Source organism: Ruditapes philippinarum, unplaced genomic scaffold (genome assembly GCF_026571515.1).
Source record: "Ruditapes philippinarum isolate M1 unplaced genomic scaffold, ASM2657151v2 ctg1650_1_1_1_1, whole genome shotgun sequence".
NCBI lineage: Eukaryota > Metazoa > Mollusca > Bivalvia > Venerida > Veneridae > Ruditapes > Ruditapes philippinarum.
The window spans coordinates 40289-62890 of record NW_026852389.1 but is presented as its reverse complement, the minus strand read 5'-3'; the positions used below and the strand labels follow the sequence as shown (position 1 = coordinate 62890).

Genomic DNA, 22602 nt, shown 5'->3' with positions numbered 1-22602 from the left:
TTTTATGCTTCGTTTACTTTTTGTTATATTTTCAAAATGAATAATGTTGTGTTAAATTTTCATCGAAGAATGATTTCAACACAGCTGAGTTAATGTGTACAATTGTATGGTATGAACATATGAAGACATTGTATTACTGTATAATGTAAATAATATATGATTTATTTTACTTTTTATAATTCATTATGAAGATGACAGATGTATGAATTAATACTTATACACAAATATTAGATTCTCCGTCTGTAATTATGTTAACTCTTAAAGGTGAACACCTCCACATAAACTATTTCAAGAAAATCAAACATGAGAAAATGTAATAACACTCTGAGGAAAGTTAAAAAGATTCAAGATGTATTTGCTTGTTGTTTGCAATTAATGACTAATTTTGAAGTATTTTTCACCATTCTGCGTGACAAAGGCAGTAAAGACTATATTTTGTATATTTGACCTTCTTCAGGTAATTTATGTTGCTTGTAAGTTCCATTTGTAAATAACTTTCTTTGTTCACTTCATAAAATCATACAATTACAAAATTTTCATGAAAATTAGCTTGAATCTGAATAAAGATATTTGTTGATACTGATATCTGCATCACTTAATGAATGATCGGAACCTATCACTGGCTAATATTATACTATTCCAACAGTTTCGATCACTGAAGTTGGACATCAATGGTTTTAATATATGTACATAATGTCATAAATAGTTTATGGCTGTTACTATGAACAATAAGTTCAATATACCATTGATAAGTACATCATACTCTATTATCTGGTTAAAATGGTTTGTATATCAAATATCATTCATGAGGATGTGATGTTACAAAACATTTTACCATTGACCATTAATGTGGAAAATTTAAAGTCAGTAGACAGAAAGTGGATGGGCGACAGACCTGAAATCGAATCCCACTGTATAGGACCACATGTCAATGATGTATGTCAAATATAAATAGGCTGTGATAAATAGTTGCTGAGAAAAAACTGTTAGGAAATTTTCTACCATTGACCATTAATGTCGATAATTTAACTAAGTCGGGAAACAGGAAGTGGATGAGTGACAGACCTGAAATAAAATCCCACGATATGGGACCACATGTCAATGCTGTATGCCAAATATCAAGCATACGGTGAAAGCGCGATGACACGATGGTCAAAACGCAATGGCACGATGATGAAAACGCAATGGTACGATTGTGAAAATGCAATGGCACGATGGTGAAAACGCGATGGCACGATGATAAAAACACGATGGCGCGATGGGACGATGGTGAAAACACGATGATACGATGGTGAAAACGCGATGTAACATAGTACTATCGCGCCATCGCGATATCACCATCGTACGTACCATTGTGTTTTCATCATCGTACCATCGCGTTTTCACCATCGTTCCATCGTACATCGCGGTAACAGACTAAAGAAAAAACGGAACACAGTATTAAGCTGTAACTTCTTTTGTTTTGCGCAGTAGTGTGCGTAGCCGTTGAACGCTTAACGTCATTTACAAACGAACTTGGTAGACACAACGAGACACAACGAGAAGGTGTTTCATGCTAAATATCTAAGCTCTAGCTCTTTTTTGTCTTTGGATTTGTTTCAAGAGTTTTTAAGTTTTTACTATATACATATAAAAAATCAGTGACAACCCACGGCGGGGCGAATGTTGAACCTAGGGCTTTTATTTAAACAAAATTGGAAGACATAACTATGCTTAATATCTAAGCAGTAGCTCTTTGGGGTTTTTAAAAGAAGAGAATTTTTACATTTTTAATGTAAACATATAAGGAAAATTAATGACACCAAGTGGCGGGGCCCATTTTGATCCTAGTGATTTTATTTAAACACTTTGAAATATTAAGCCCTAACGAATTTTCTGATCACTCGGGAATATCTTTAAGTTTCAATAAACAAGAAAAATATTACATACATTCCTATGTTAAATAGGTTCGATTGCATACTAACTTTTATGAAGTTTTATGCTTGATACATGAAAGGTGTGATGTAAAATGAACAAACATGTCATCAGATATTTTATAGTTTAAACATTTACATGGAATGTAATAAATGTAATCATAATAGATCTATTAAAATTGCCTGCCTTCAGATGAGAAAAATGATTTCAAAGATATCAAAATTAAAAAAAAACATTCACGACCAATTTACAGCTCTAAAACAAACAAACAAAATTACACATCTTCCACTGAACAGAAAATTTAAAATTGTTCACAGATTTGAGACATGATTATTTATTTACAAAAAACATAATTTGTTATCAATTGATCCAATAAAATACCGAAGATACGGTTTTTGTAAATATTAATTACAAATAAATATAAAAGGTATTTCCTATCCTATACTACGCGCCCAGGGGTCAGTATCTCGAAGCTACCATTGGCTTAACGACTGTCGTTAGCCTCTCGTTAAGGTTTTCACTGGTATCAATAAACGAATAATCGTTAAAATCCCATTATTAACGGATGCGTAGAAGGTGTCGTATAGCTCTCGTTAATATCACTTTTGTACAAATGGAAGAATTTTTATTTCTTTTTCTCACATATCAAACATATGTAAGAGCTGTTATTGTTTACATAAAGATGTATATTTAAATGCAGATTAAAAATCATATAATAACTGAAGCACTTTGTATTACAATATAAATAAATATTTGCATGTACATAATGTTAAAAATGTAACAAAATTCGGTACTTTTTACAGAATTATATTTCGAAAAGTTATCTGTGATGTAATGATTTAATGACATTAACAAAAATGCATTACGTTACGCTGCAAAAATCAGTACAACAGATAGGCATGAAATATATGGAAATTTTGTTTGTTTAACGTAACAGATTGAAATATTTTGCTCTTGCAAACACCAGCTGTTATATTTTTACTTGCTATATTTTAATTTGTAATACATAATTCTTTCTTAATCCGTTTTCTAAGTGTTTATTGACAATATTTGTGTTTTTTTGTGAGTGAAAAGGGAATATAAATAATGGAGGATAAATATATTAAAGTGTTATTGGAATATTTTGTCAATCTAAGGTAAACTTTGCGAAAATAACTTTTCTTCATTGAGAACAAAGGATTTTTAAAGCACGAACAAATAAGTGAATGTTAGTTCAAGGATTAATCTTTATATCGATAACTGAACAATTTATAGTAATCTACATATTAACTGACATCTATGGGTAAACGTAAACACAGTGGTAACAGTGGCAAAAAACCAAAAGCTAAATCAAAATTTCCGGCTCAACGCTCGACCTGAAGCAGCAGTCAGCGGTTCAAGCATAAATGACAGCGTTAGTGACGTAATAAGAGGTGCAAACTCTGTTTTGTTTAATGATTCCATTGCAGAAATGAATAATCTTGATAATTCCGTTTTTGAGCATAAAAGTACAACAACCGAAACGAACAAAAATGACACATGCCCTTCAAATTCAGACATCATGGACTTCCTCAGAAATATGAATAAAAAAATAAACAAATGGACCAAAGGTTGAGTAAACTTGATGTTCTGGAAGAAAAGGTCGGTAATGTTGAGACTGAATAGTGAGTCTGGAATTGTGCAAGATAGCAATGTTCAATATTGAGAAAAAAACAAAATTAGGTAGTGGACTAGTTGTACTGGCACTCACGGTCTAAAAGTTCATTGTTATTGCACTCGTCAATTGCTATAGATGAGTTGAAGATTGTATATTATGTGTCGGCAGAATTTGAGGAACATGTAGTTGTGTTCTGGTGTGTATTAAGAAGCATGTGATTATGCAAAACCTGTACTGGATAGCCAATTCTAGTCGTTTAGTTCTTAACGGAAGTGAATGAAAGGAGATGAGCGTGTTTTACTTAGTAGCGATCCTGGAGAATTTCGTGCTCGATGGCCATTTTAGTCATTTAAGCTATCAAAAGGTTATATTGACCAGGTGATCTATGTACAGCAATCTGCTTATGATAATTCAGGAGTAGAGAGATTGTTTATGCTTCGTTTACTTTTTGTTATATTTTCAAAATGAATAATGTTGTGTGTTAAATTTTCATCGAAGAATGATTTCAACACAGCTGAGTTAATGTGTACAATTGTATGGTATGAACATATGAAGACATTGTATTACTGTATAATGTAAATAATATATGATTTTATTTTACTTTTTATAATTCATTATGAAGATGACAGATGTATGAATTAATACTTATACACAAATATTAGATTCTCCGTCTGTAATTATGTTAACTCTTAAAGGTGAACACCTCCACATAAACTATTTCAAGAAAATCAAACATGAGAAAATGTAATAACACTTCTGAGGAAAGTTAAAAAGATTCAAGATGTATTTGCTTGTTGTTTGCAATTAATGACTAATTTTGAAGTATTTTTCACCATTCTGCGTGACAAAGGCAGTAAAGACTATATTTTGTATATTTTGACCTTCTTCAGGTAATTTATGTTGCTTGTAAGTTCCATTTGTAAATAACTTTCTTTGTTCACTTCATAAAATCATACAATTTACAAAATTTTCATGAAAATTAGCTTGAATCTGAATAAAGATATTTGTTGATACTGATATCTGCATCACTTAATGAATGATCGGAACTATCACTGGCTAATATTATACTATTCCAACAGTTTCGATCACTGAAGTTGGACATCAATGGTTTTAATATATGTACATAATGTAATAAATAGTTTATGGCTGTTACTATGAACAATAAGTTCAATATACCATTGATAAGTACATCATACTCTATTATCTGGTTAAAATGGTTTGTATATCAAATATCATTCATGAGGATGTGATGTTACAAAACATTTTACCATTGACCATTAATGTGGAAAATTTTTAAAGTCAGTAGACAGAAAGTGGATGGGCGACAGACCTGAAATCGAATCCCACTGTATAGGACCACATGTCAATGATGTATGTCAAATATAAATAGGCTGTGATAAATAGTTGCTGAGAAAAAAACTGTTAGGAAATTTTCTACCATTGACCATTAATGTCGATAATTTAACTAAGTCGGGAAACAGGAAGTGGATGAGTGACAGACCTGAAATAAAAAATCCCACGATATGGACCACATGTCAATGCTGTATGCCAAATATCAAGCATACGGTGAAAGCGCGATGACACGATGGTCAAAACGCAATGGCACGATGATGAAAACGCAATGGTACGATTGTTGAAAATGCAATGGCACGATGGTGAAAACGCGATGGCACGATGATAAAAACACGATGGCGCGATGGGACGATGGTGAAAACACGATGATACGATGGTGAAAAACGCGATGTAACATAGTACTATCGCGCCATCGCGATATCACCATCGTACGTACCATTGTGTTTTCATCATCGTACCATCGCGTTTTCACCATCGTTCCATCGTACATCGCGGTAACAAGACTAAAGAAAAAACGGAACACAGTATTAAGTTGTAAACTTCTTTTGTTTTGCGCAGTAGTGTGCGTAGCCGTTGAACGCCTAACGTCATTTACAAACGAACTTGGTAGACACAACGAGACACAACGAGAAGGTGTTTCATGCTAAATATCTAAGCTCTAGCTCTTTTTTGTCTTTGGATTTGTTTCAAGAGTTTTTAAGTTTTTACTATATACATATAAAAAATCAGTGACAACCCACGGCGGGGCGAATGTTTGAACCTAGGGCTTTTATTTAACAAAATTGGAAGACATAACTATGCTTAATATCTAAGCAGTAGCTCTTTGGGGTTTTTAAAAGAAGAGAATTTTTACATTTTTAATGTAAACATATAAGGAAAATTAATGACACCAAGTGGCGGGGCCCATTTTGATCCTAGTGATTTTATTTAAACACTTTGAAATATTAAGCCCTAACGAATTTTCTGATCACTCGGGAATATCTTTAAGTTTCAATAAACAAGAAAAATATTACATACATTCCTATGTTAAATAGGTTCGATTGCATACTAACTTTTATGAAGAAGTTTTATGCTTGATACATGAAAGGTGTGATGTAAAATGAACAAACATGTCATCAGATATTTTATAGTTTAAACATTTACATGGAATGTAATAAATGTAATCATAATAGATCTATTAAAATTGCCTGCCTTCAGATGAGAAAAATGATTTCAAAGATATCAAAATTAAAAAAAAACATTCACGACCAATTTACAGCTCTAAAACAAACAAACAAAATTACACATCTTCCACTGAACAGAAAATTTAAAATTGTTCACAGATTTGAGACATGATTATTTATTTACAAAAACATAATTTGTTATCAATTGATCCAATTAAAATACCGAAGATACGGTTTGTAAATATAATTACAAATTAATATTAAAAAAGGATTTCCTATCCTATTACTACGCGCCCAGGGTCAGTATCTCGAAGCTACCATTGGCTTAACGACTGTTGTTAGCCTCTCGTTAAGGTTTTCACTGGTATCAATAAACGAATAATCGTTAAAAAATGCCCAATTATTAACGGATGCGTAGAAGGTGTCGTATAGCTCTCGTTAATATCACTTTTGTACAAATGGAAGAATTTTATTTCTTTTTCTCACATATCAAACATATGTAAAGCTGTTATTGTTTACAATAAAGATGTATATTTTAAATGCAGATTAAAAATCATATAATAACTGAAGCACTTTGTATTACAATATAAATAAATATTTGCATGTACATAATGTTAAAAATGTAACAAAATTCGGTACTTTTTACAGAATTATATTTCGAAAAGTTATCTGTGATGTAATGATTTAATGACATTAACAAAAATGCATTACGTTACGCTGCAAAAATCAGTACAACAGATAGGCATGAAATATAATGGAAATTTTGTTTGTTTAACGTAACAGATTGAAATATTTTGCTCTTGCAAACACCAGCTGTTATATTTTTACTTGCTATATTTTAATTTGTAATACATAATTCTTTCTTAATCCGTTTTCTAAGTGTTTATTGACAATATTTGTGTTTTTTTGTGAGTGAAAAGGGAATATAAATAATGGAGGATAAATATATTAAAGTGTTATTGGAATATTTTGTCAATCTAAGGTAAACTTTGCGAAAATAACTTTTCTTCATTGAGAACAAAGGATTTTTAAAGCACGAACAAATAAGTGAATGTTAGTTCAAGGATTAATCTTTATATCGATAACTGAACAATTTATATAGTAATCTACATATTAACTGACATCTATGGGTAAACGTAAACACAGTGGTAACAGTGGCAAAAAAACCAAAAGCTAAATCAAAATTTCCGGCTCAACGCTCGACCTGAAGCAGCAGTCAGCGGTTCAAGCATAAATGACAGCGTTAGTGACGTAATAAGAGGTGCAAACTCTGTTTTGTTTAATGATTCCATTGCAGAAATGAATAATCTTGATAATTCCGTTTTTGAGCATAAAAGTACAACAACCGAAACGAACAAAAATGACACATGCCCTTCAAATTCAGACATCATGGACTTCCTCAGAAATATGAATAAAAAAATAAACCAAATGGACCAAAGGTTGAGTAAACTTGATGTTCTGGAAGAAAAGGTCGGTAATGTTGAGACTGAACTAGTGAAAGTCTGGAATTATGTGCAAGATAGCAATGTTTCAAATATTGAGAAAACAAACAAAATTACGGATAAGATGGATAACCTTGAGATGGCACTAGCACAGGCTAAAAGTCAAATTTCACAATTACAAAATGATAAAATGAGCTTGCAAAGTACTGTTAATTATGTTCAGGCACAAAACTATGAGGAACAATCTGGTTTTTTCTGGATATAAGAAGATGCTGATGAAAAACCCGAGCAAACGGAAGCAATTCTACGTACGTTCTTAACGAAAGAAATGAAATTGGCACAAGACTTGGTCGATTCATTAAAATTTGAGCGAGTGCATCGCATGGGAGAAAAGGTCTTTTAATCATCCTGGTGTAAGAGTTCAAAGATTTCGGAATGTAGTGGCAAAATTTACCTACTTTAAAGATCGCGAAATGATTAGACGCGCAAGCCCAGCATTGAAAAAAAACTCGATATTACATTAACGAGCAATTTCCTAAGGAGGTAGCAGACCGACGAAAGGCACTATTACCAAAGCTTCGCGAAGCATGTGCTGCCGATAAAAAGGCCTGGTTCAGCTACGATAAGCTATTTATAGATGGGAAGCAGGTCCGCTTAACCGAGTCTGTCCAAAGCGGAACCGGAAGTACTTGCACAGATAATTCGTCTGCATACTAGGAAATATCGGAGGCTGAAGTCAAGGTGCTCTCATGGAACAATAATGGTCTGTCAACACATAAAATCGGGGACATTGACTTTGTAAAATATATTTGTAACTATGGCATAATTTTCTTGTATGAGTCTTGGGCAAACGAGCACACAAAAATCAATATAAATGGTTATACTTGTTTTAACTGTTTTAGAAAATTTCAACACAAAAAATCAAAGCGCTGCAGCGGTGGAATTGTTGTCTATATAAAAGAGAGTTTACAAAGGGGCATTTCTGTTGTTAAAACATACCATGATGCTATTATTTGGGTAAAACTTGATAAAAACTTTTTCGGCCTAGACATGGATATTTTTTCTTGCAGGTGGTTTATATATGGGTTAAAAATTCACTCGCTTATAACATTATAAATACTGATTTGTTTGAATTGCTGCAGCAAGATATGTTAATAGTTATCTCAAAGGGAAGGCTATTCTTGATAGTTGACTGGAAAGCGTTGTAGGGTTAAAAGGAAGGGTTATCGTGTCGTGATATTTATTGATTTTTGAACGTGACATTATATGCCTGTAAACCCCCCTTGAGGAAAAATCAAAGGATAGAGTTACCATAAACACGGGGTCAAAACCTTATTGATTGTTGCAATCTTTCGTTTAAGAATAGCGAAGGCAGATTAGGGCTTAAAACAGATATTGACAAACAATAAAAGGGGGAATAACTCCTCCTTGTTTATAGCCCGACGATATGATTAACTCAAAAATATTATAGATGATATGAAATGAACGCTTCTTAAATATGTTATAAAGAGTTCGGAATCTTGGTGTGTTAAAAAGTTTAAAGATAAAAAAGGAAAACAAATTTTAGAAATAACAAACAACCTTGGTTTAATGCCAAGTGTTATGATGCAAGATCTATTTTCCAAAAGAAAAAGAAATATATTCTTACGTAACAAACACTGTGCTAATTCACGGACAGAATATATTCAGGCCAAAAACAGCATATAATAAAGCATATGATAAAACCAAATGTTTCAATTAAATGAAATATAATAACGGTGAAAAACAAAGGCTGGCAAAACTAAGTAAAGCCAACCCAAAAGAATTCTGGAAAAAAAATGAAAATCAATATACAAATAGTAAAAAAACTGTCGACAATCTTGATATTCAGGACATACATGAAGATTTTAAATCATTTTACAGTACCGAAAGCATAAAAGAAAATGAAAGTCTAAATGAGTCTGTAAATGATGAATATCTAGACCAAATGATTTCCTATCTTGAACCTAAAAATGCTGTTTTCTCACAAAAAAATAATAAAAGCAGCGGCTTTGATAATCTGCCTGCGGAGCTTTTTAAACAACCATTTACTCAATTTATGCTCCTGCTATTCAACCATATATTTATATAATTTATCCCCCCCCCGCAAAATTAAAATATCTGTTATAAAAAAAATGAAAATTGGCAGCCTAAATGTGTGCGGCCTAAAAACAGCTGTAATTATCCTGATTTTATTTAACTGATAAGTGAATATGATATTTTATGTATATTAGAAAGTAAATTAGACAAGTATGACATAATTGATATCCCAGGTAATACATTATACTTTAAACCCAGGAGTGAAAATTATGTAAGAAAGTCCGGTGGCATCAATGGTTTTGTTAAAACTTTATTTGCTGACAAAATCGAAATTGTTTCAAATGATTGTGAAATGTATTCTGGATAAACTTAAAAAATGTGTCGCTAGAAAACTGTAATATTTAGATAGATGTTGTTTACATACCACCAATACAATCAAGATTTCTTTAATGAAGACGAATATTCTGTTTTTGAGTTGTCAACTAAATGTTGAGAATCTAAACATTGTCTTTTGATTGGTGATGCCAATGCACACACAGCAAACTTGCCCGATTACAAGCAAATGGATGAATTTTTGGCAAGGTACTTTTGCTTTGATGATGACTTTCTATATACTTATAACTCGCTTGATATACTGTTAGCTCACGGATACCCCGCTTCAAGATGTTCTAAAGATTCTAAAGTAAATTCAACCGGTCTTAAACTTCTTGATTTATGTAAAAATAATAATTATAATTATGTTCATATTAAACGGTAGAGTCGGAAATGATATAAACGTAGGAAATTTTAGAAAACATTATGTCATTCGATGTTTCTGAAGTTGACTCTGGTTCTTGTTACTGGGTCGGGTGAGGGCTGCGTTCATTGAATGCCGCCTTTCCTTGATCTTGTTTTTCATATTTCATTATTTTCTGAAGGTCATAGCATTATTTCACTTACGCTAAAAATATCAGAATATCCGACTAAAATAATAAACAAGAGCTGTCGGTAGGACAGCAACGCTCGACTATTCTAATTGCTTGATAGTAAAAGAGCCTTGATAATGTAAAATGTTCTATGTAAACAAAAGGGCAAAATTTTTCTTTAAATCCATGTTACAGTTATAGGCCTTGGAGAGAGTCCTAGCATGCTCTCAAAGAAGAGTATAAAATTTCAAGTTGTTTCAAAGCCAGATGTCAACAGAATATGAAAATATCTGAGGTTGTATGCAAACGTAAACGTAAATTGTAAGTTGAAAAGGGGGCATTATTCTGTCAAATGCTTTATAGAGTTTCCTGCTCCTGGCGAACAAGTGTACAAAGTTTCAAAGCCATATGTCAATGAACTTTGAAAATATTTGAAGTATTAAAAAACTTTAACGAAAATTCCAAGTCGAAAATGGGGCATTATTCTGTCAAATGCTTTATATAGTTATCTCCTCTTGTCTACAAGTTGGGGTCATGATGGTGAACAAGTGTGCAAAGTTTCAAAGTCATATGTCAATGGACTTTGAAAATATTTGAGGTATTACAAAACCTTTAATAATAAAAATTCTAAGTCGATAAAGGGGCATTATTCTGTCAAATGCTTTATACAGGTTCCTCCTCCTGTCTACAAGTTGGGGTCAGTTACCTGCTCCTGTCTACAAGTTGGGGTCATGATAGTAGACAAGTGTGCAAAGTTTCAAAGCCATATGTCAATGAACTTTGAAAATATTTAAGTAATTACAAAAACTTTAACATAAGTGGTTACGCCGACACCGACACCGACGCAGACGCCGACGCTTGATTGACTACAATAGCTCTACTTATTTATCGAATAGTTGAGCAAAAAATAAAGCAACTAGCGAGTGTTCAATTACTACGAAACCTCCCAAAAGGCAGTAAATTTGTTGAAAATATCAACAAAACTGCATTGTCTAGTATAGAAAAACTCTCTTCAAAATGTGACAAAATTTGAAATTAATGAAAATGCAACAAAAACATTTCTGATTTATTTATGGATTCTGCTTTTGCTACTTTCAAAAATAAAACTAATAAAAATACTCATTCAAAACAACCAAATGATAAACCCTGGTACGGGCCTTCATGTAGTAAAGCTCGTCGATTACTAGTATATTATATTACACGAAAAAAGTATAACCGTAGCAAATGTGACCTTAATAAACATTTACATAAACAAAGCAAGTAAACATTATAAGTGCACTATAAACTCATTCAAATCAAGACCAAAGTTCCGATATGATACCGAATGTTTAAATTGACGAATCACTTTCGTAGAAAAAATAAGGTTATAAATAAATGTAAGAACTCAAAGGCATCATCCCCCAAGATAATATTATCAATGATAATATATCAAATGTACAAAACACTTAATGCTTCCAATATATTGTTTACTTTTAACACGATCTTGAACTCGGGAATTATACCCGATACCTGGCTTATTTGGACCATTAAACCTATCTATAAAAAGAAAGGACCCCCTTTAAACCCAGAAAATTTTAGGCTCATATTTATTTTAAGCTGTTTAGGTAAAATCCTCACTGCTATAGTTAATGAGGGAATGTCTACATTTTTAGAGAGAAATAATATATTAAAAAGAACCAAGCTGGCTTCAGGTCAAATTACTCAACAACAGATCATATTATTACCCTTAAATTTTTTAAAGATGTTTTAAAATCTCATAAAAAGAAATTGCTTACGCATTCATAAACTTTTCTTTAGCCTTTGGTAAAATATGAAGGACTGGCCTCTGGTGCAAATTAATTAAAAATGGTACTGATGGAAAATTTCATAACATTATTTTAAATTAAATCAGGTATTTCTGTAAACGATATTACATCTCCATTATTAATAGTAACTGTGGGGTACGCCAAGGGGAAAATTTTTCACCATCGTTATTTCCTAGTTATCTTAACGACCTAGAATCGCAACTTGGTTTAACCAATGATGGCATTATAATAGAACAACATAATATTCAAGCTGACCTTTATCTTAAACTTTTTTGTGTTACTATATGCTGGTGATACTATATTTGTAAGTGATACTCCTGAATCATTACAAAAATTATCGAACGACTTTTACGAATATTGTACTAAATGGAAACTGGAAACTTACAATAAATAAAAGTAAAAGTAAAATAATTATATTTTGATCGAATAAACCGGGTAATTTCCGTTTCCTTCTTAACAACGAACCACTTGAAATAATAACTCATCAACTTTATTTAAGTAAATAAAGGCATCCAGCCCAAAATACACATCAGTATAAATATAATATTGTATACATGTATTGAATGTAATTGAATAAAATATAAAATTAAAATAAGATAAGTGAAGAGCTGCTCCTTTTCAATAAGTGAAATATAAAAAGAGATAGTTTATGAATTGTTTCTTCATTTCGTGTATTTATCAGCGAATAAAAATCATTGATTGTAGTACCATTTGAATACCAATTAAGGAGACAATAAGTTCGGATTTCATTACACTTAGAATATTGAACAAGATTGCATTTGAGAAAAATGCTATGCCACCGCATTAATACAACACTAAATAGTAGTGTAGGAACAGATTTTTTTTGTTTCTACACAATTGAAGATTGTCATAATGCATAGATCTCTGACCTATCTAATTCTTATTACCAGATTAGTGGTTAAATTTATTGTTAATCCAATAAAAGATCAGAGTAGGAATATATCAATGCACTTGAGTCTAGTGAATTTGGTGGTGAACATCATATTTCACACAGCCTAAATTTCATGACTACATCAAAGGACAACACAGTAAGACACTTGTCAGCTTATATCAAAGTTCACTTTACATCTTAATCCGTGCACATGGTTTAAATTCCATAGCTGTACATCAAAGGACAAGAAAGTAGGTCACATTCTCAAAATCTAGGTCACCTGATATCAAAGTTCAATTTTAAAACTAAAACTGTGCACCTGGTCAAAATTTCATTGCTGTACATCAAAGGACAAGAAAGTAGGTCACTGTACCCTTGGGCAAGGCAAACATTTGACCCAAGGGTTTAATTCAAAACAATCTTGATACAGGTCCACCAAACAACATTTCAAGTCAAATATCTAAGCTGTAGCTTTCTCCCATTCAGAAAACATTTGTTATAGATTCTGTTTTTATTATGTGTACATTATGAGAATCACTGCCCCCAGGCAGGACCATTTTTGACACCAGGGGAAAAATTTGAACAACTTTGGTAGAGGACCTATAGATGATATTATATAGCAAACATCAAAGCTCTATGCCTTGTACCTTCAGACAAAAATATGTTTTTTACTATATGTACATAATGAAAATTAATGACCCCGGGGCGGAACCAGTTTTGACCCCAGGGCTATAATTTGAACAATCTTGGTAGAGGTTCACTTCGCAAAGTCTCATGCCATATATTTAACCTCTAGCCTTTGTCAATTCAGAGAGGAAGATTTTTCAAGTTTTTACTTTATACATATAAGGAAAACTATCGCCTCTGGGGCAGGTCAATTTTAACACTAGGGGCATTATAAAAACAATTTAAGTAGAGGGCCCCATAGATGATATTATATACCAAATATCAAAGCTCTTAACCTTGTACCTTCAGACAAGAAGATTTTTATTTTTTTACTATATGTACATAGTGAAAGTCAATGACCCCTGGGGGTGGGGCCAATTTTGACCCCAGGGCTGTAATTTGTAAATCTTGCTAGAGGTTCACTACACATGTTTCATGCAAAATATCTTAACTTTAGCCTTTGTAAATTTAGAGAAGATGATTTTTTACTATATACATATAAGGAAAACCTATGGCCCCCGAGGCGGGGCTAATTTTGCCACTAGAGGCAAAATTTGAACAACTTTGGTAGAGTACCTATAGATGATATCATTTAACAATATTAAAGCTCTAAGCCTTGTACCTTCAGACAATAAGATTTTTGATTTTTTATTATATGTATGTATTGAAAATCAATGACCCCCGGGGCGGGGGCAATTTTGACCCCAGGGCTTAAATTTTAACAATCTTGCTAGAGGTTCACTAAACAATGTTTCATGCAAAATATCTAACCTTGAGCATTTGTCAATTGCTAGCAGAATTTTTTACTATAAGTTTTTACTAAATACATATAAGGAAAACCAATGACCCCGAGGGCGGGGCCGATTTTGACCCCAGGGCTATAATTTGAACAATTTGGGTAGAGGTCTACAAGACAATGCCTTATGCAAAATATCTAAGCTCTAGGCCTTTTGGGTCTTAACAGGAAGGTATTTTAAGTTTTTACTATATGTACATAAAGTGAAAATCAATGACCCCCGGGGCGGTGCCAATTTTGATCCCAGGGCTATAGTTTGAACAATTTGGGTAAATGGTCTACAAAACAATGCCTTATGCAAAATATCTCAGCTCTAGGCCTTTTGGGTCTTAACAGGAAGGTATTTTAAGTTTTTACTATATGTACATATCGTGAAAATCAATGACCCCGGGGCGGGGACAATTTTGATCCCAGGGCTATAATTTGAACAATCTTGGTAAGGGTCTACCAGACAATGCCTTATGCAAAATATCTAAGCTTTAGGCTTTTTGGGTCTGTACAAGAAGGTATTTTAAGTTTTTACTTTATGTACATATAGTGAAAACCAATGACCCCCGGGGCGGGGCCTATTTTGACTCCAGGGCTATAATTTGAACAATCTTGGTAGAGGTATACCAGATAATGCCTTATGCAAAATATCTAAGCTCTAGGCCTTTTGGGTCTTTACAAGAAGATTTTTTGAATTTATTCTTATAATTACTTTTGGTTGCCATGGCAACCAGATTTCAGCATGGAATGAAATTCTTTGAACAACTTTGGTAGCCCTTTACCCAAGGATCAATCCTGCCAAATTTGGTTGAAATTGGACAAGTGGTTTTTCACAAGAAGATTTTTTAAGTTCACTATACAATCTATATAACACACAAACACACACACAGGTGAATCGTTATATGTCACTGCATCGCAGATGCTGCGGTGGCATAAAAAAGCATGAAATTCACAATCAATAGCAATTAAATTATTTTGGTTAAAACAAAGTAAACATATTCTTTTCATGAAGTGGTATATTATTTTGTCTTCCCATTTCAACCGTTAATTTGTGACAGGAACATCGAAACCTTGCAAGAGCAACCATATATTTACTTGGAATATCACAGTAAAGAAAACGTTCAGGGTTAAATTGACTCTTTAAAAATTTATAATGGTAACAACGGGACGCAGTATTTATATCATTATGCCATTTTTGTTCAAAACAATCTTTCAGTCGTTGATGAAAAGTTAAGATAAATATGTCTACATTTCCAATGTCTTATGCAAGCTATACATATCCAAAACCATAAGTATAAAGTAGTGAGCCAAACAATTTCGACTGATCTCATCTAGGGACTTCAACATATTATAACATTGTGATCTGGCATATTCAACAATTTACACCAGTACTTTATACAATTAACAATATAAGTTATACACAATGGCAAACGTTCATGTTCTCCTAAAACTATGCATATATTTGTTGTTCTTCTTACACTTTTGTTAAAATCAACAAATTCGTTTCCCCATATCTGTGACCCATAGCATAAGATAGGTTTAACAAAATCAAAATTTCATTTTTTGGAAAAGAACAATATGGTTTCTTATAACAATAAATAAAAAGTATTGCACGTTGTGCTTGTGCATATAATTTTTCTGTGCTACACTCCACGATAGCCCTGGTGTAAATAAAAGTCCCATATATTTGTAAACGGAAATAACATTGATAGTACATGTATTACCTCGAAAATGCCAATTTTCATATTGTATGAGCGGTCCTCCATTTCTAAAAACCATAATTTCAGTTTTTTTTTTAAATTTACTTCCATCCCTGTATTTTTACAAAATTCATCGACAACATTTAATTGTTGTTGTAATTTAACTGCCGTTTCAGCGCAACTTGCAACATCATCAGCAAACATGAGGCAAACAATATCGTGAATTTCTTGTGTAATTAAAATCCCAGAGTTACATTTATCGCGAAGCATATGTGCTAATTCATCAATAAAGAGAGCAAAAATTGTCGAACTGGATTTGTCTCCCTGTCGGGTTGCTATGTTACATTTGAAAAATTCAGTTATCATAGGCCTATTTTTAGAACTATTTCGTGTATTTAAATCACAACAGAAAGTACTTCGAACCTTTACACATGAATAGAGCGAATAATACATTTTCTTTAATAAAAACAAAAATCTTCCATTTATTCCTTTTCTTTGTAAAGCTTGAAAAAGGATCTCATGGTAAATCTTATCAAAAGCCTTACGGAAATCAATATACAAGCAGTAAAATCTACCCCCTTTTTTGGAAAGATATTTTTGCACCATAGCTTGAAGACAGAAAACATTATCAAAATAATTAAGGAATATAAATACTTAGGAGTACTTTTCTCATGTTCTGGAAGTTAACTTAAGGCTAGAAAAAAATTAGTAAATCAAGCAAATAAAGCAATGCATATATTTTATTCGAAAATATTTAATCTTGATTTCCCAATTGATTTAGAGTTGAAATTATTTGACCAAACTATTGTTCCTATACTTTAGTTTAACTGCGAAGTTTGGGGATTCGAAAATCTAGAATTAATTGAAACGGTACAAAATAACTTCTTAAGAACTATTACTAAAAGCAAAAAAGTACACCATTACATAGCTTGGGTGCTATCCAATGGACATAGTCGTTAAATCAAGGATGGTAAATTATTGGTGTAAATTAGTTATGGATAACAGAAATTAAATTTCTAAAGTATGTTATGATATAATGCTCAATTCTAATACAAGTTTTAAATGATTACAGTGAATAAAACAAATTTAAAATAATACCGGTAACACATACATATAGGAAAACCAAATGAATATCAATCTTAAAAATTTCAGTATGACAATAAAACGTGCATTAATTGACCAATTCTTGCAAAACTGGAAAAGTTCACTTACAGGTTCTTCGAAAGGTCTGACATACTAATCATTCAAATCCAACAATAATTTCGAACAGTACCTCTATGATGATACAGCGTAAAATAAATTTAATAAGATTTTGGAAACAGATGATAATACATTAATTAAAATGACATACAATATGCTTAAAGATGATTTTATAAATGGTAATAACTGTAATGGTATTAATTGAGTCGGACATGTTCAACAAGTTTTCGACAAACATTTGGTTATACCAAAATGCTGATCTCGTATCTTTACAAACTATAAAACGAAGAATAATTAATATATATAAACACTCATGGGCTGCTGAAATGAGAACTTCAAATAGATTACAGTCATATAGCTGGTATAGGAAAGAATTAAATGTAGAACGATAGCTAGATGTAATACCAAATAGTAAATTTAGAAAAAGCACTAACAAGATTCCGACTATCATCTCATGATCTAATGATTGAAAAAGGAAGACAATTAAATATTCCCAAAAATGAAAGAATGTGTTCAAATTGTAATATGAATGTTATAGAAAAGGAGTACCCCTTTCTTTTAGTATGCCCAAAAATTACTAACTTAAGAAAAACCTACTTCAATCCATATTTTTGCCATTGGCCTACAAAGCAAAGATTTATCTCACTTATGAATTTAGACTCTGTTAAAAGTATTATTAATGTCAGCAAATTTATATACAAAGCTTTTCATATGCAATAATTCTTCTTTTTTCCAAAACGAATTTCATTATCATAACCCGATTTTCACTGTTTTGTTTTCTTTTTATCTTTTGTAAGTATTTTAAGCTAATATAAACACAATGAAATGGATCTCCAACCGATCCATATTTGAATTGTTTTACAAAAATGTATTCAATGAACACAAATATTGCTCGCATATATGTAACAAGAGAAAAATATTCTTGGTACGTTGTGAACGCTAAACATTTTCATTCGTACGGACAGACAGACGGCAAAAGCAAAGGCAATATTATATATAATTATTGTATAAAAGCAATAGAAAAATGTAATTTTACCTAATACCCCGCTTTCTTTAGTAAGTTGAAGTATCCTAATGCAGGACTTTAACCTGCTTTAACAAATACTTTATTTTACGACTTCCTCTATGATTTAGGTTATTTCATAAATATTTTTTATTGCAATACCTCCGCATATTTTACGACTTATTTACATATCAGTATAAGCACCATTGCCACTTTAAAAGCTCCTGACTGCTGACGGGTAGTAAATCTTTAATTCTTTCACCAACCAATGAGGTTCTGGAGATAACACGAAAACTACTTTTCGAATGATTATCGGTTTAACCATTTACAAGATTTTAAGTATGTTTTAACAGGGCTTTTATTTGGACAAACTTGGTACACACCCATTAAAAGATGTGTTATGCTAAATATCTAAGCTCTAGCTCTTTGAGTTTTCTAAAAGAAGATTTTAAGATTATACTACACACATATAGCGAGAAACAATGACCCCCACCCCGTGGCTCCAATTTTTAACCCCAGGGTTTTTATTTGAACAAACTTGGTAGACACTCACTCGATGGTGTTTCTAGCTTAATATCTAAACTCTAACTCTTTGGGTTTTTTAAAAGAAGATTTCTTAAGTTTTTACTATACACATATAGTTAAAAACAATGCACCCCTGGGGCGGGGCCAATTTCGACCCCAGGGCTTTTATTTGAACAAACTTGGTAGACAACCATAAGAAGATGTTTCATGCAAAATATATTAGCTCTAGCTCTTTGGGTTCTTTAAAAGAAGATTTTTTAAGTTTTTACTATATGCATATAGGGAAAATCAATGACCCCTTGGGGGAAATTTTGACTCCGGGGCTTTTATTTAAAACACTTGGTAGACACCTACTAGAAGATGACTCATGCCAAATATCTAAGCTCTAGCTCTTTGTGTCTTTTAAAAGAAGGTATCTATTTTTTTTCTTTAGGTCGTCATAGCAACCAGAAATCTGCATGGAATTGTGCGTAAACAAGTAAAAACAAATGTCACGGACCAAATATTTTTCTGCCATTTGAAGTAGGGTATTATCGTTTAACAATGATTTCTTTCATGTACCATTCGATTTTAAGGCATTTTATTATACTATTTATTTCATAAAAATATTTGGCAGTATTATTTTGTAAACATTTTACAGGAGATATATAACTTTAAGTGTAGTCAACACATTTTTCAAAACCATGTACTGTCGGTTTTTGCTTCTACGAGAATCATAAAGCTCCCGGGCTTAGTAATAAAACTTAAATGTTGTACATGTCTTTGAGCGTTTATGGAAACATAATGCTAAAACATATGTTACAGCTCAACAGTGAAATTTCTTAAAATGACCAGTGTCTAAGTCTATGATATGACAAATTCAATCTTTAACATTAAGAGGCTAATGTCTGAGATAGTTTAAAAGTATTGTTACGTCTGATTATATGGATAATAGTTGTTTGTTAGTTTCGGTGTATCATGCATTGTTATTTCATTAGTGAGAATACTATTTTAGTAGCTTACTCGATGAAATGAAATTACCAACTCAAACCCCTACCCCATCCCCCACACACAACAGACAACAACACATTTTTTTAAAAGTGTATGAAGTAATTATTTTATAGATGCTTTTCATATAATAAATCTCATGATTGCCATTTTAAGTCTATGTGTTTGATTTAACGGAAATACAAATACTGTAACAAACAATAAAATATTGTTTGCTGCTATTTAAACATTCAAACAGCACTAGAATTTCGACAATAAATTAAAAACTGCCTTTTCAGTCGTTGTTTTTTTTTCACATATCATTCTGGCTGATGACTGGTAAAGGTTTTGAAAACATGCATAACTACCATTATTTCCCATAGGTTACATTAATACATGTATGCCCAAATTATTCTTCAACAGCGTTCATACATATAACAGTCAGACTGTCATTACTCTTACCAAACAATGAGATTGAGATGGTATTTGGTGATCAAGTGAATTGAATAGACTTTAACTATGTAAATTTTATCATTGTATTGCGATTGTAATTTTAGTTATCAGTCTATTTCAGCTTTGATTTTCTACCGACATGTCAAATAATACCTGAAACTTACCGGGAATAAATTTGGGCAAACTTGAAAAGTAGAGTTTCTTTTAGATCAAACATCATTCATAAATCAGTTTGATGTAATTTTGTCATTGCCTAGCCGAGTGTAATATTCAAAATGGCTCAAATTATGGCAGAGACATATACTTTACAATAATAATGTTTTGACACTTTCTGACAAAAAAGAACAACATTTAAAATATAATAAGTTTCTAATATTAATCGTCTGCAAACTGCAATTTTATTGTAAAATTATATTAAAACGCTATAATCCATATTTTTAAAGTCACTTTCGCTCACTTTCGTCAGAAAAAGTCACTTTCGTATTTTAGGCATACCTCGATGCGTGTGTAAATCACGTGGTGTAAATAACGCATTTTCATTGGATGTCGTTTTTCTTAAGCGAGAACTTTAGTCACGTGTCTAAATAAAAGCATTTCTTTTTCATTTTTTTTTCAACATAATTATATACTTATATTTTTTCATGTTTAAAAACCATTAAATGAGAATTCTCGCGAGATTAGGCCAAAACAAAATGATGTTGTGGTTCAAGTTATATGACCGACCCTGTATTTCCATACCTTACCTAGAACATTTTATTGCAAAAATGGAGTATCCTTTAGTGTATATATCTGATATACAGTTAAATTTTAATAAAATTCTAATTAAAAAAAAAACAATTTTCCGACCTACCTACCCTATTATTGTTAAGCATGTTACCAGAACCTCAAGATCATTTTGTTTTGGCCTTATGACGTTAAACACGCAGGCCAATGTTCCCCATGGAATTTTTATCTTATGTATACCATATCAAAGCAAGTGAGTAACTGTCTTAAACAGGACATCATAAATTAAATAATTTTCAAAATAAAATCAAATTAAAGTAATTTTTCGGGCTTTGGTGCATTTTAATGTGCTGTGTTTAGAACTTATCTAAACAGGCATCAGCTAGATTAAAAATAGTTACACACATAAGTATGAAAATGTAAAACCATTAATACAAAAGCTATCTTATCCTAGAAGGTAACTTTAATAACAGCATACTACATGTCTTATTTCGAATACATCCATTTAAGGAATTTAAGGTTAAAGTCGGTTATTTACTTTCATTGTACAATTTTTTTTTTTAATTTTATAAGGACTAAAACTAGAAAGCACGGATGAAAATCATATCAATATCATATTTTATTAGGGTTTCAAGAGGGTTAAATGGTGATCATTGATAAAACTGAAGTGTAACAAAGCCTTACGAATCTGATAAAATTGTTTGTAACATCAATGTATTAACGCTCATATAAGACTTATAGGAAGTAAAAGAAACACGATAACGATATATGTGTTGCGAATTCCTTGAAAATTTGACATTTAACGCCGAGCATACGGTACATAAAAACGTGTTAACATAAAGTATATTAAAGACGTCTTTGACCACTACTCTGTTGTTAGGTTGGTAAAATGACGAGTTTTTACGTAAGCAGCATAGTATTACTCACACCCCAGACCTGTATTAATGCTTCAATATTTAATGTATGCCTACTTTCTTGAAATAATGTTTCTTATTATACTTCAAATTGATGGAGATACACAACTGCAAAATTAGTTTAGGCTCAGGCGTAATATTTTGTTTTACAGACATTGTTCTCGACTTTATTGCAAGCTATAAAAGATTTATGCCTCAGCAGTGAAACAGCAGCAATAACGTTGTAATATTTATTATGGTACAAATATAGAATTTTAGAATTATAGAATGTACTATTTCAACCAAGACTATAACACGAGATAGTAGCAATTTAAATTCTTTACAGAATTATAAACTTTACAAATAGCAAGTATGATGGTTATGAGCAAAAACTTGTCAATAACGGTGATAAGTGATGAATCTTTCATCTAACTGCAACATTTTTGTATCTTTATCTTGAAAATTTCATTTACTGGAGAGGACTTGAAGGTGTCAACTGAGATCTGCTTAAATACTGAGTA

At 31.9% G+C, this 22602-nt stretch overlaps 1 protein-coding gene across 1 annotated transcript in view; it reads right to left on the bottom strand.

Moving 5' to 3' along the window:
• LOC132758703 (neuroglian-like) overlaps positions 1 to 18649 on the bottom strand; it is a 46064-nt gene extending 27415 nt beyond the window's left edge. The window contains exon 1 of the mRNA XM_060750402.1: positions 18555 to 18649. The gene's annotated coding sequence lies outside the window, so the exon portion shown is untranslated. The remainder of the gene's footprint in view (positions 1 to 18554) is intronic.
• Positions 18650 to 22602: the final 3953 nt, after the last annotated feature.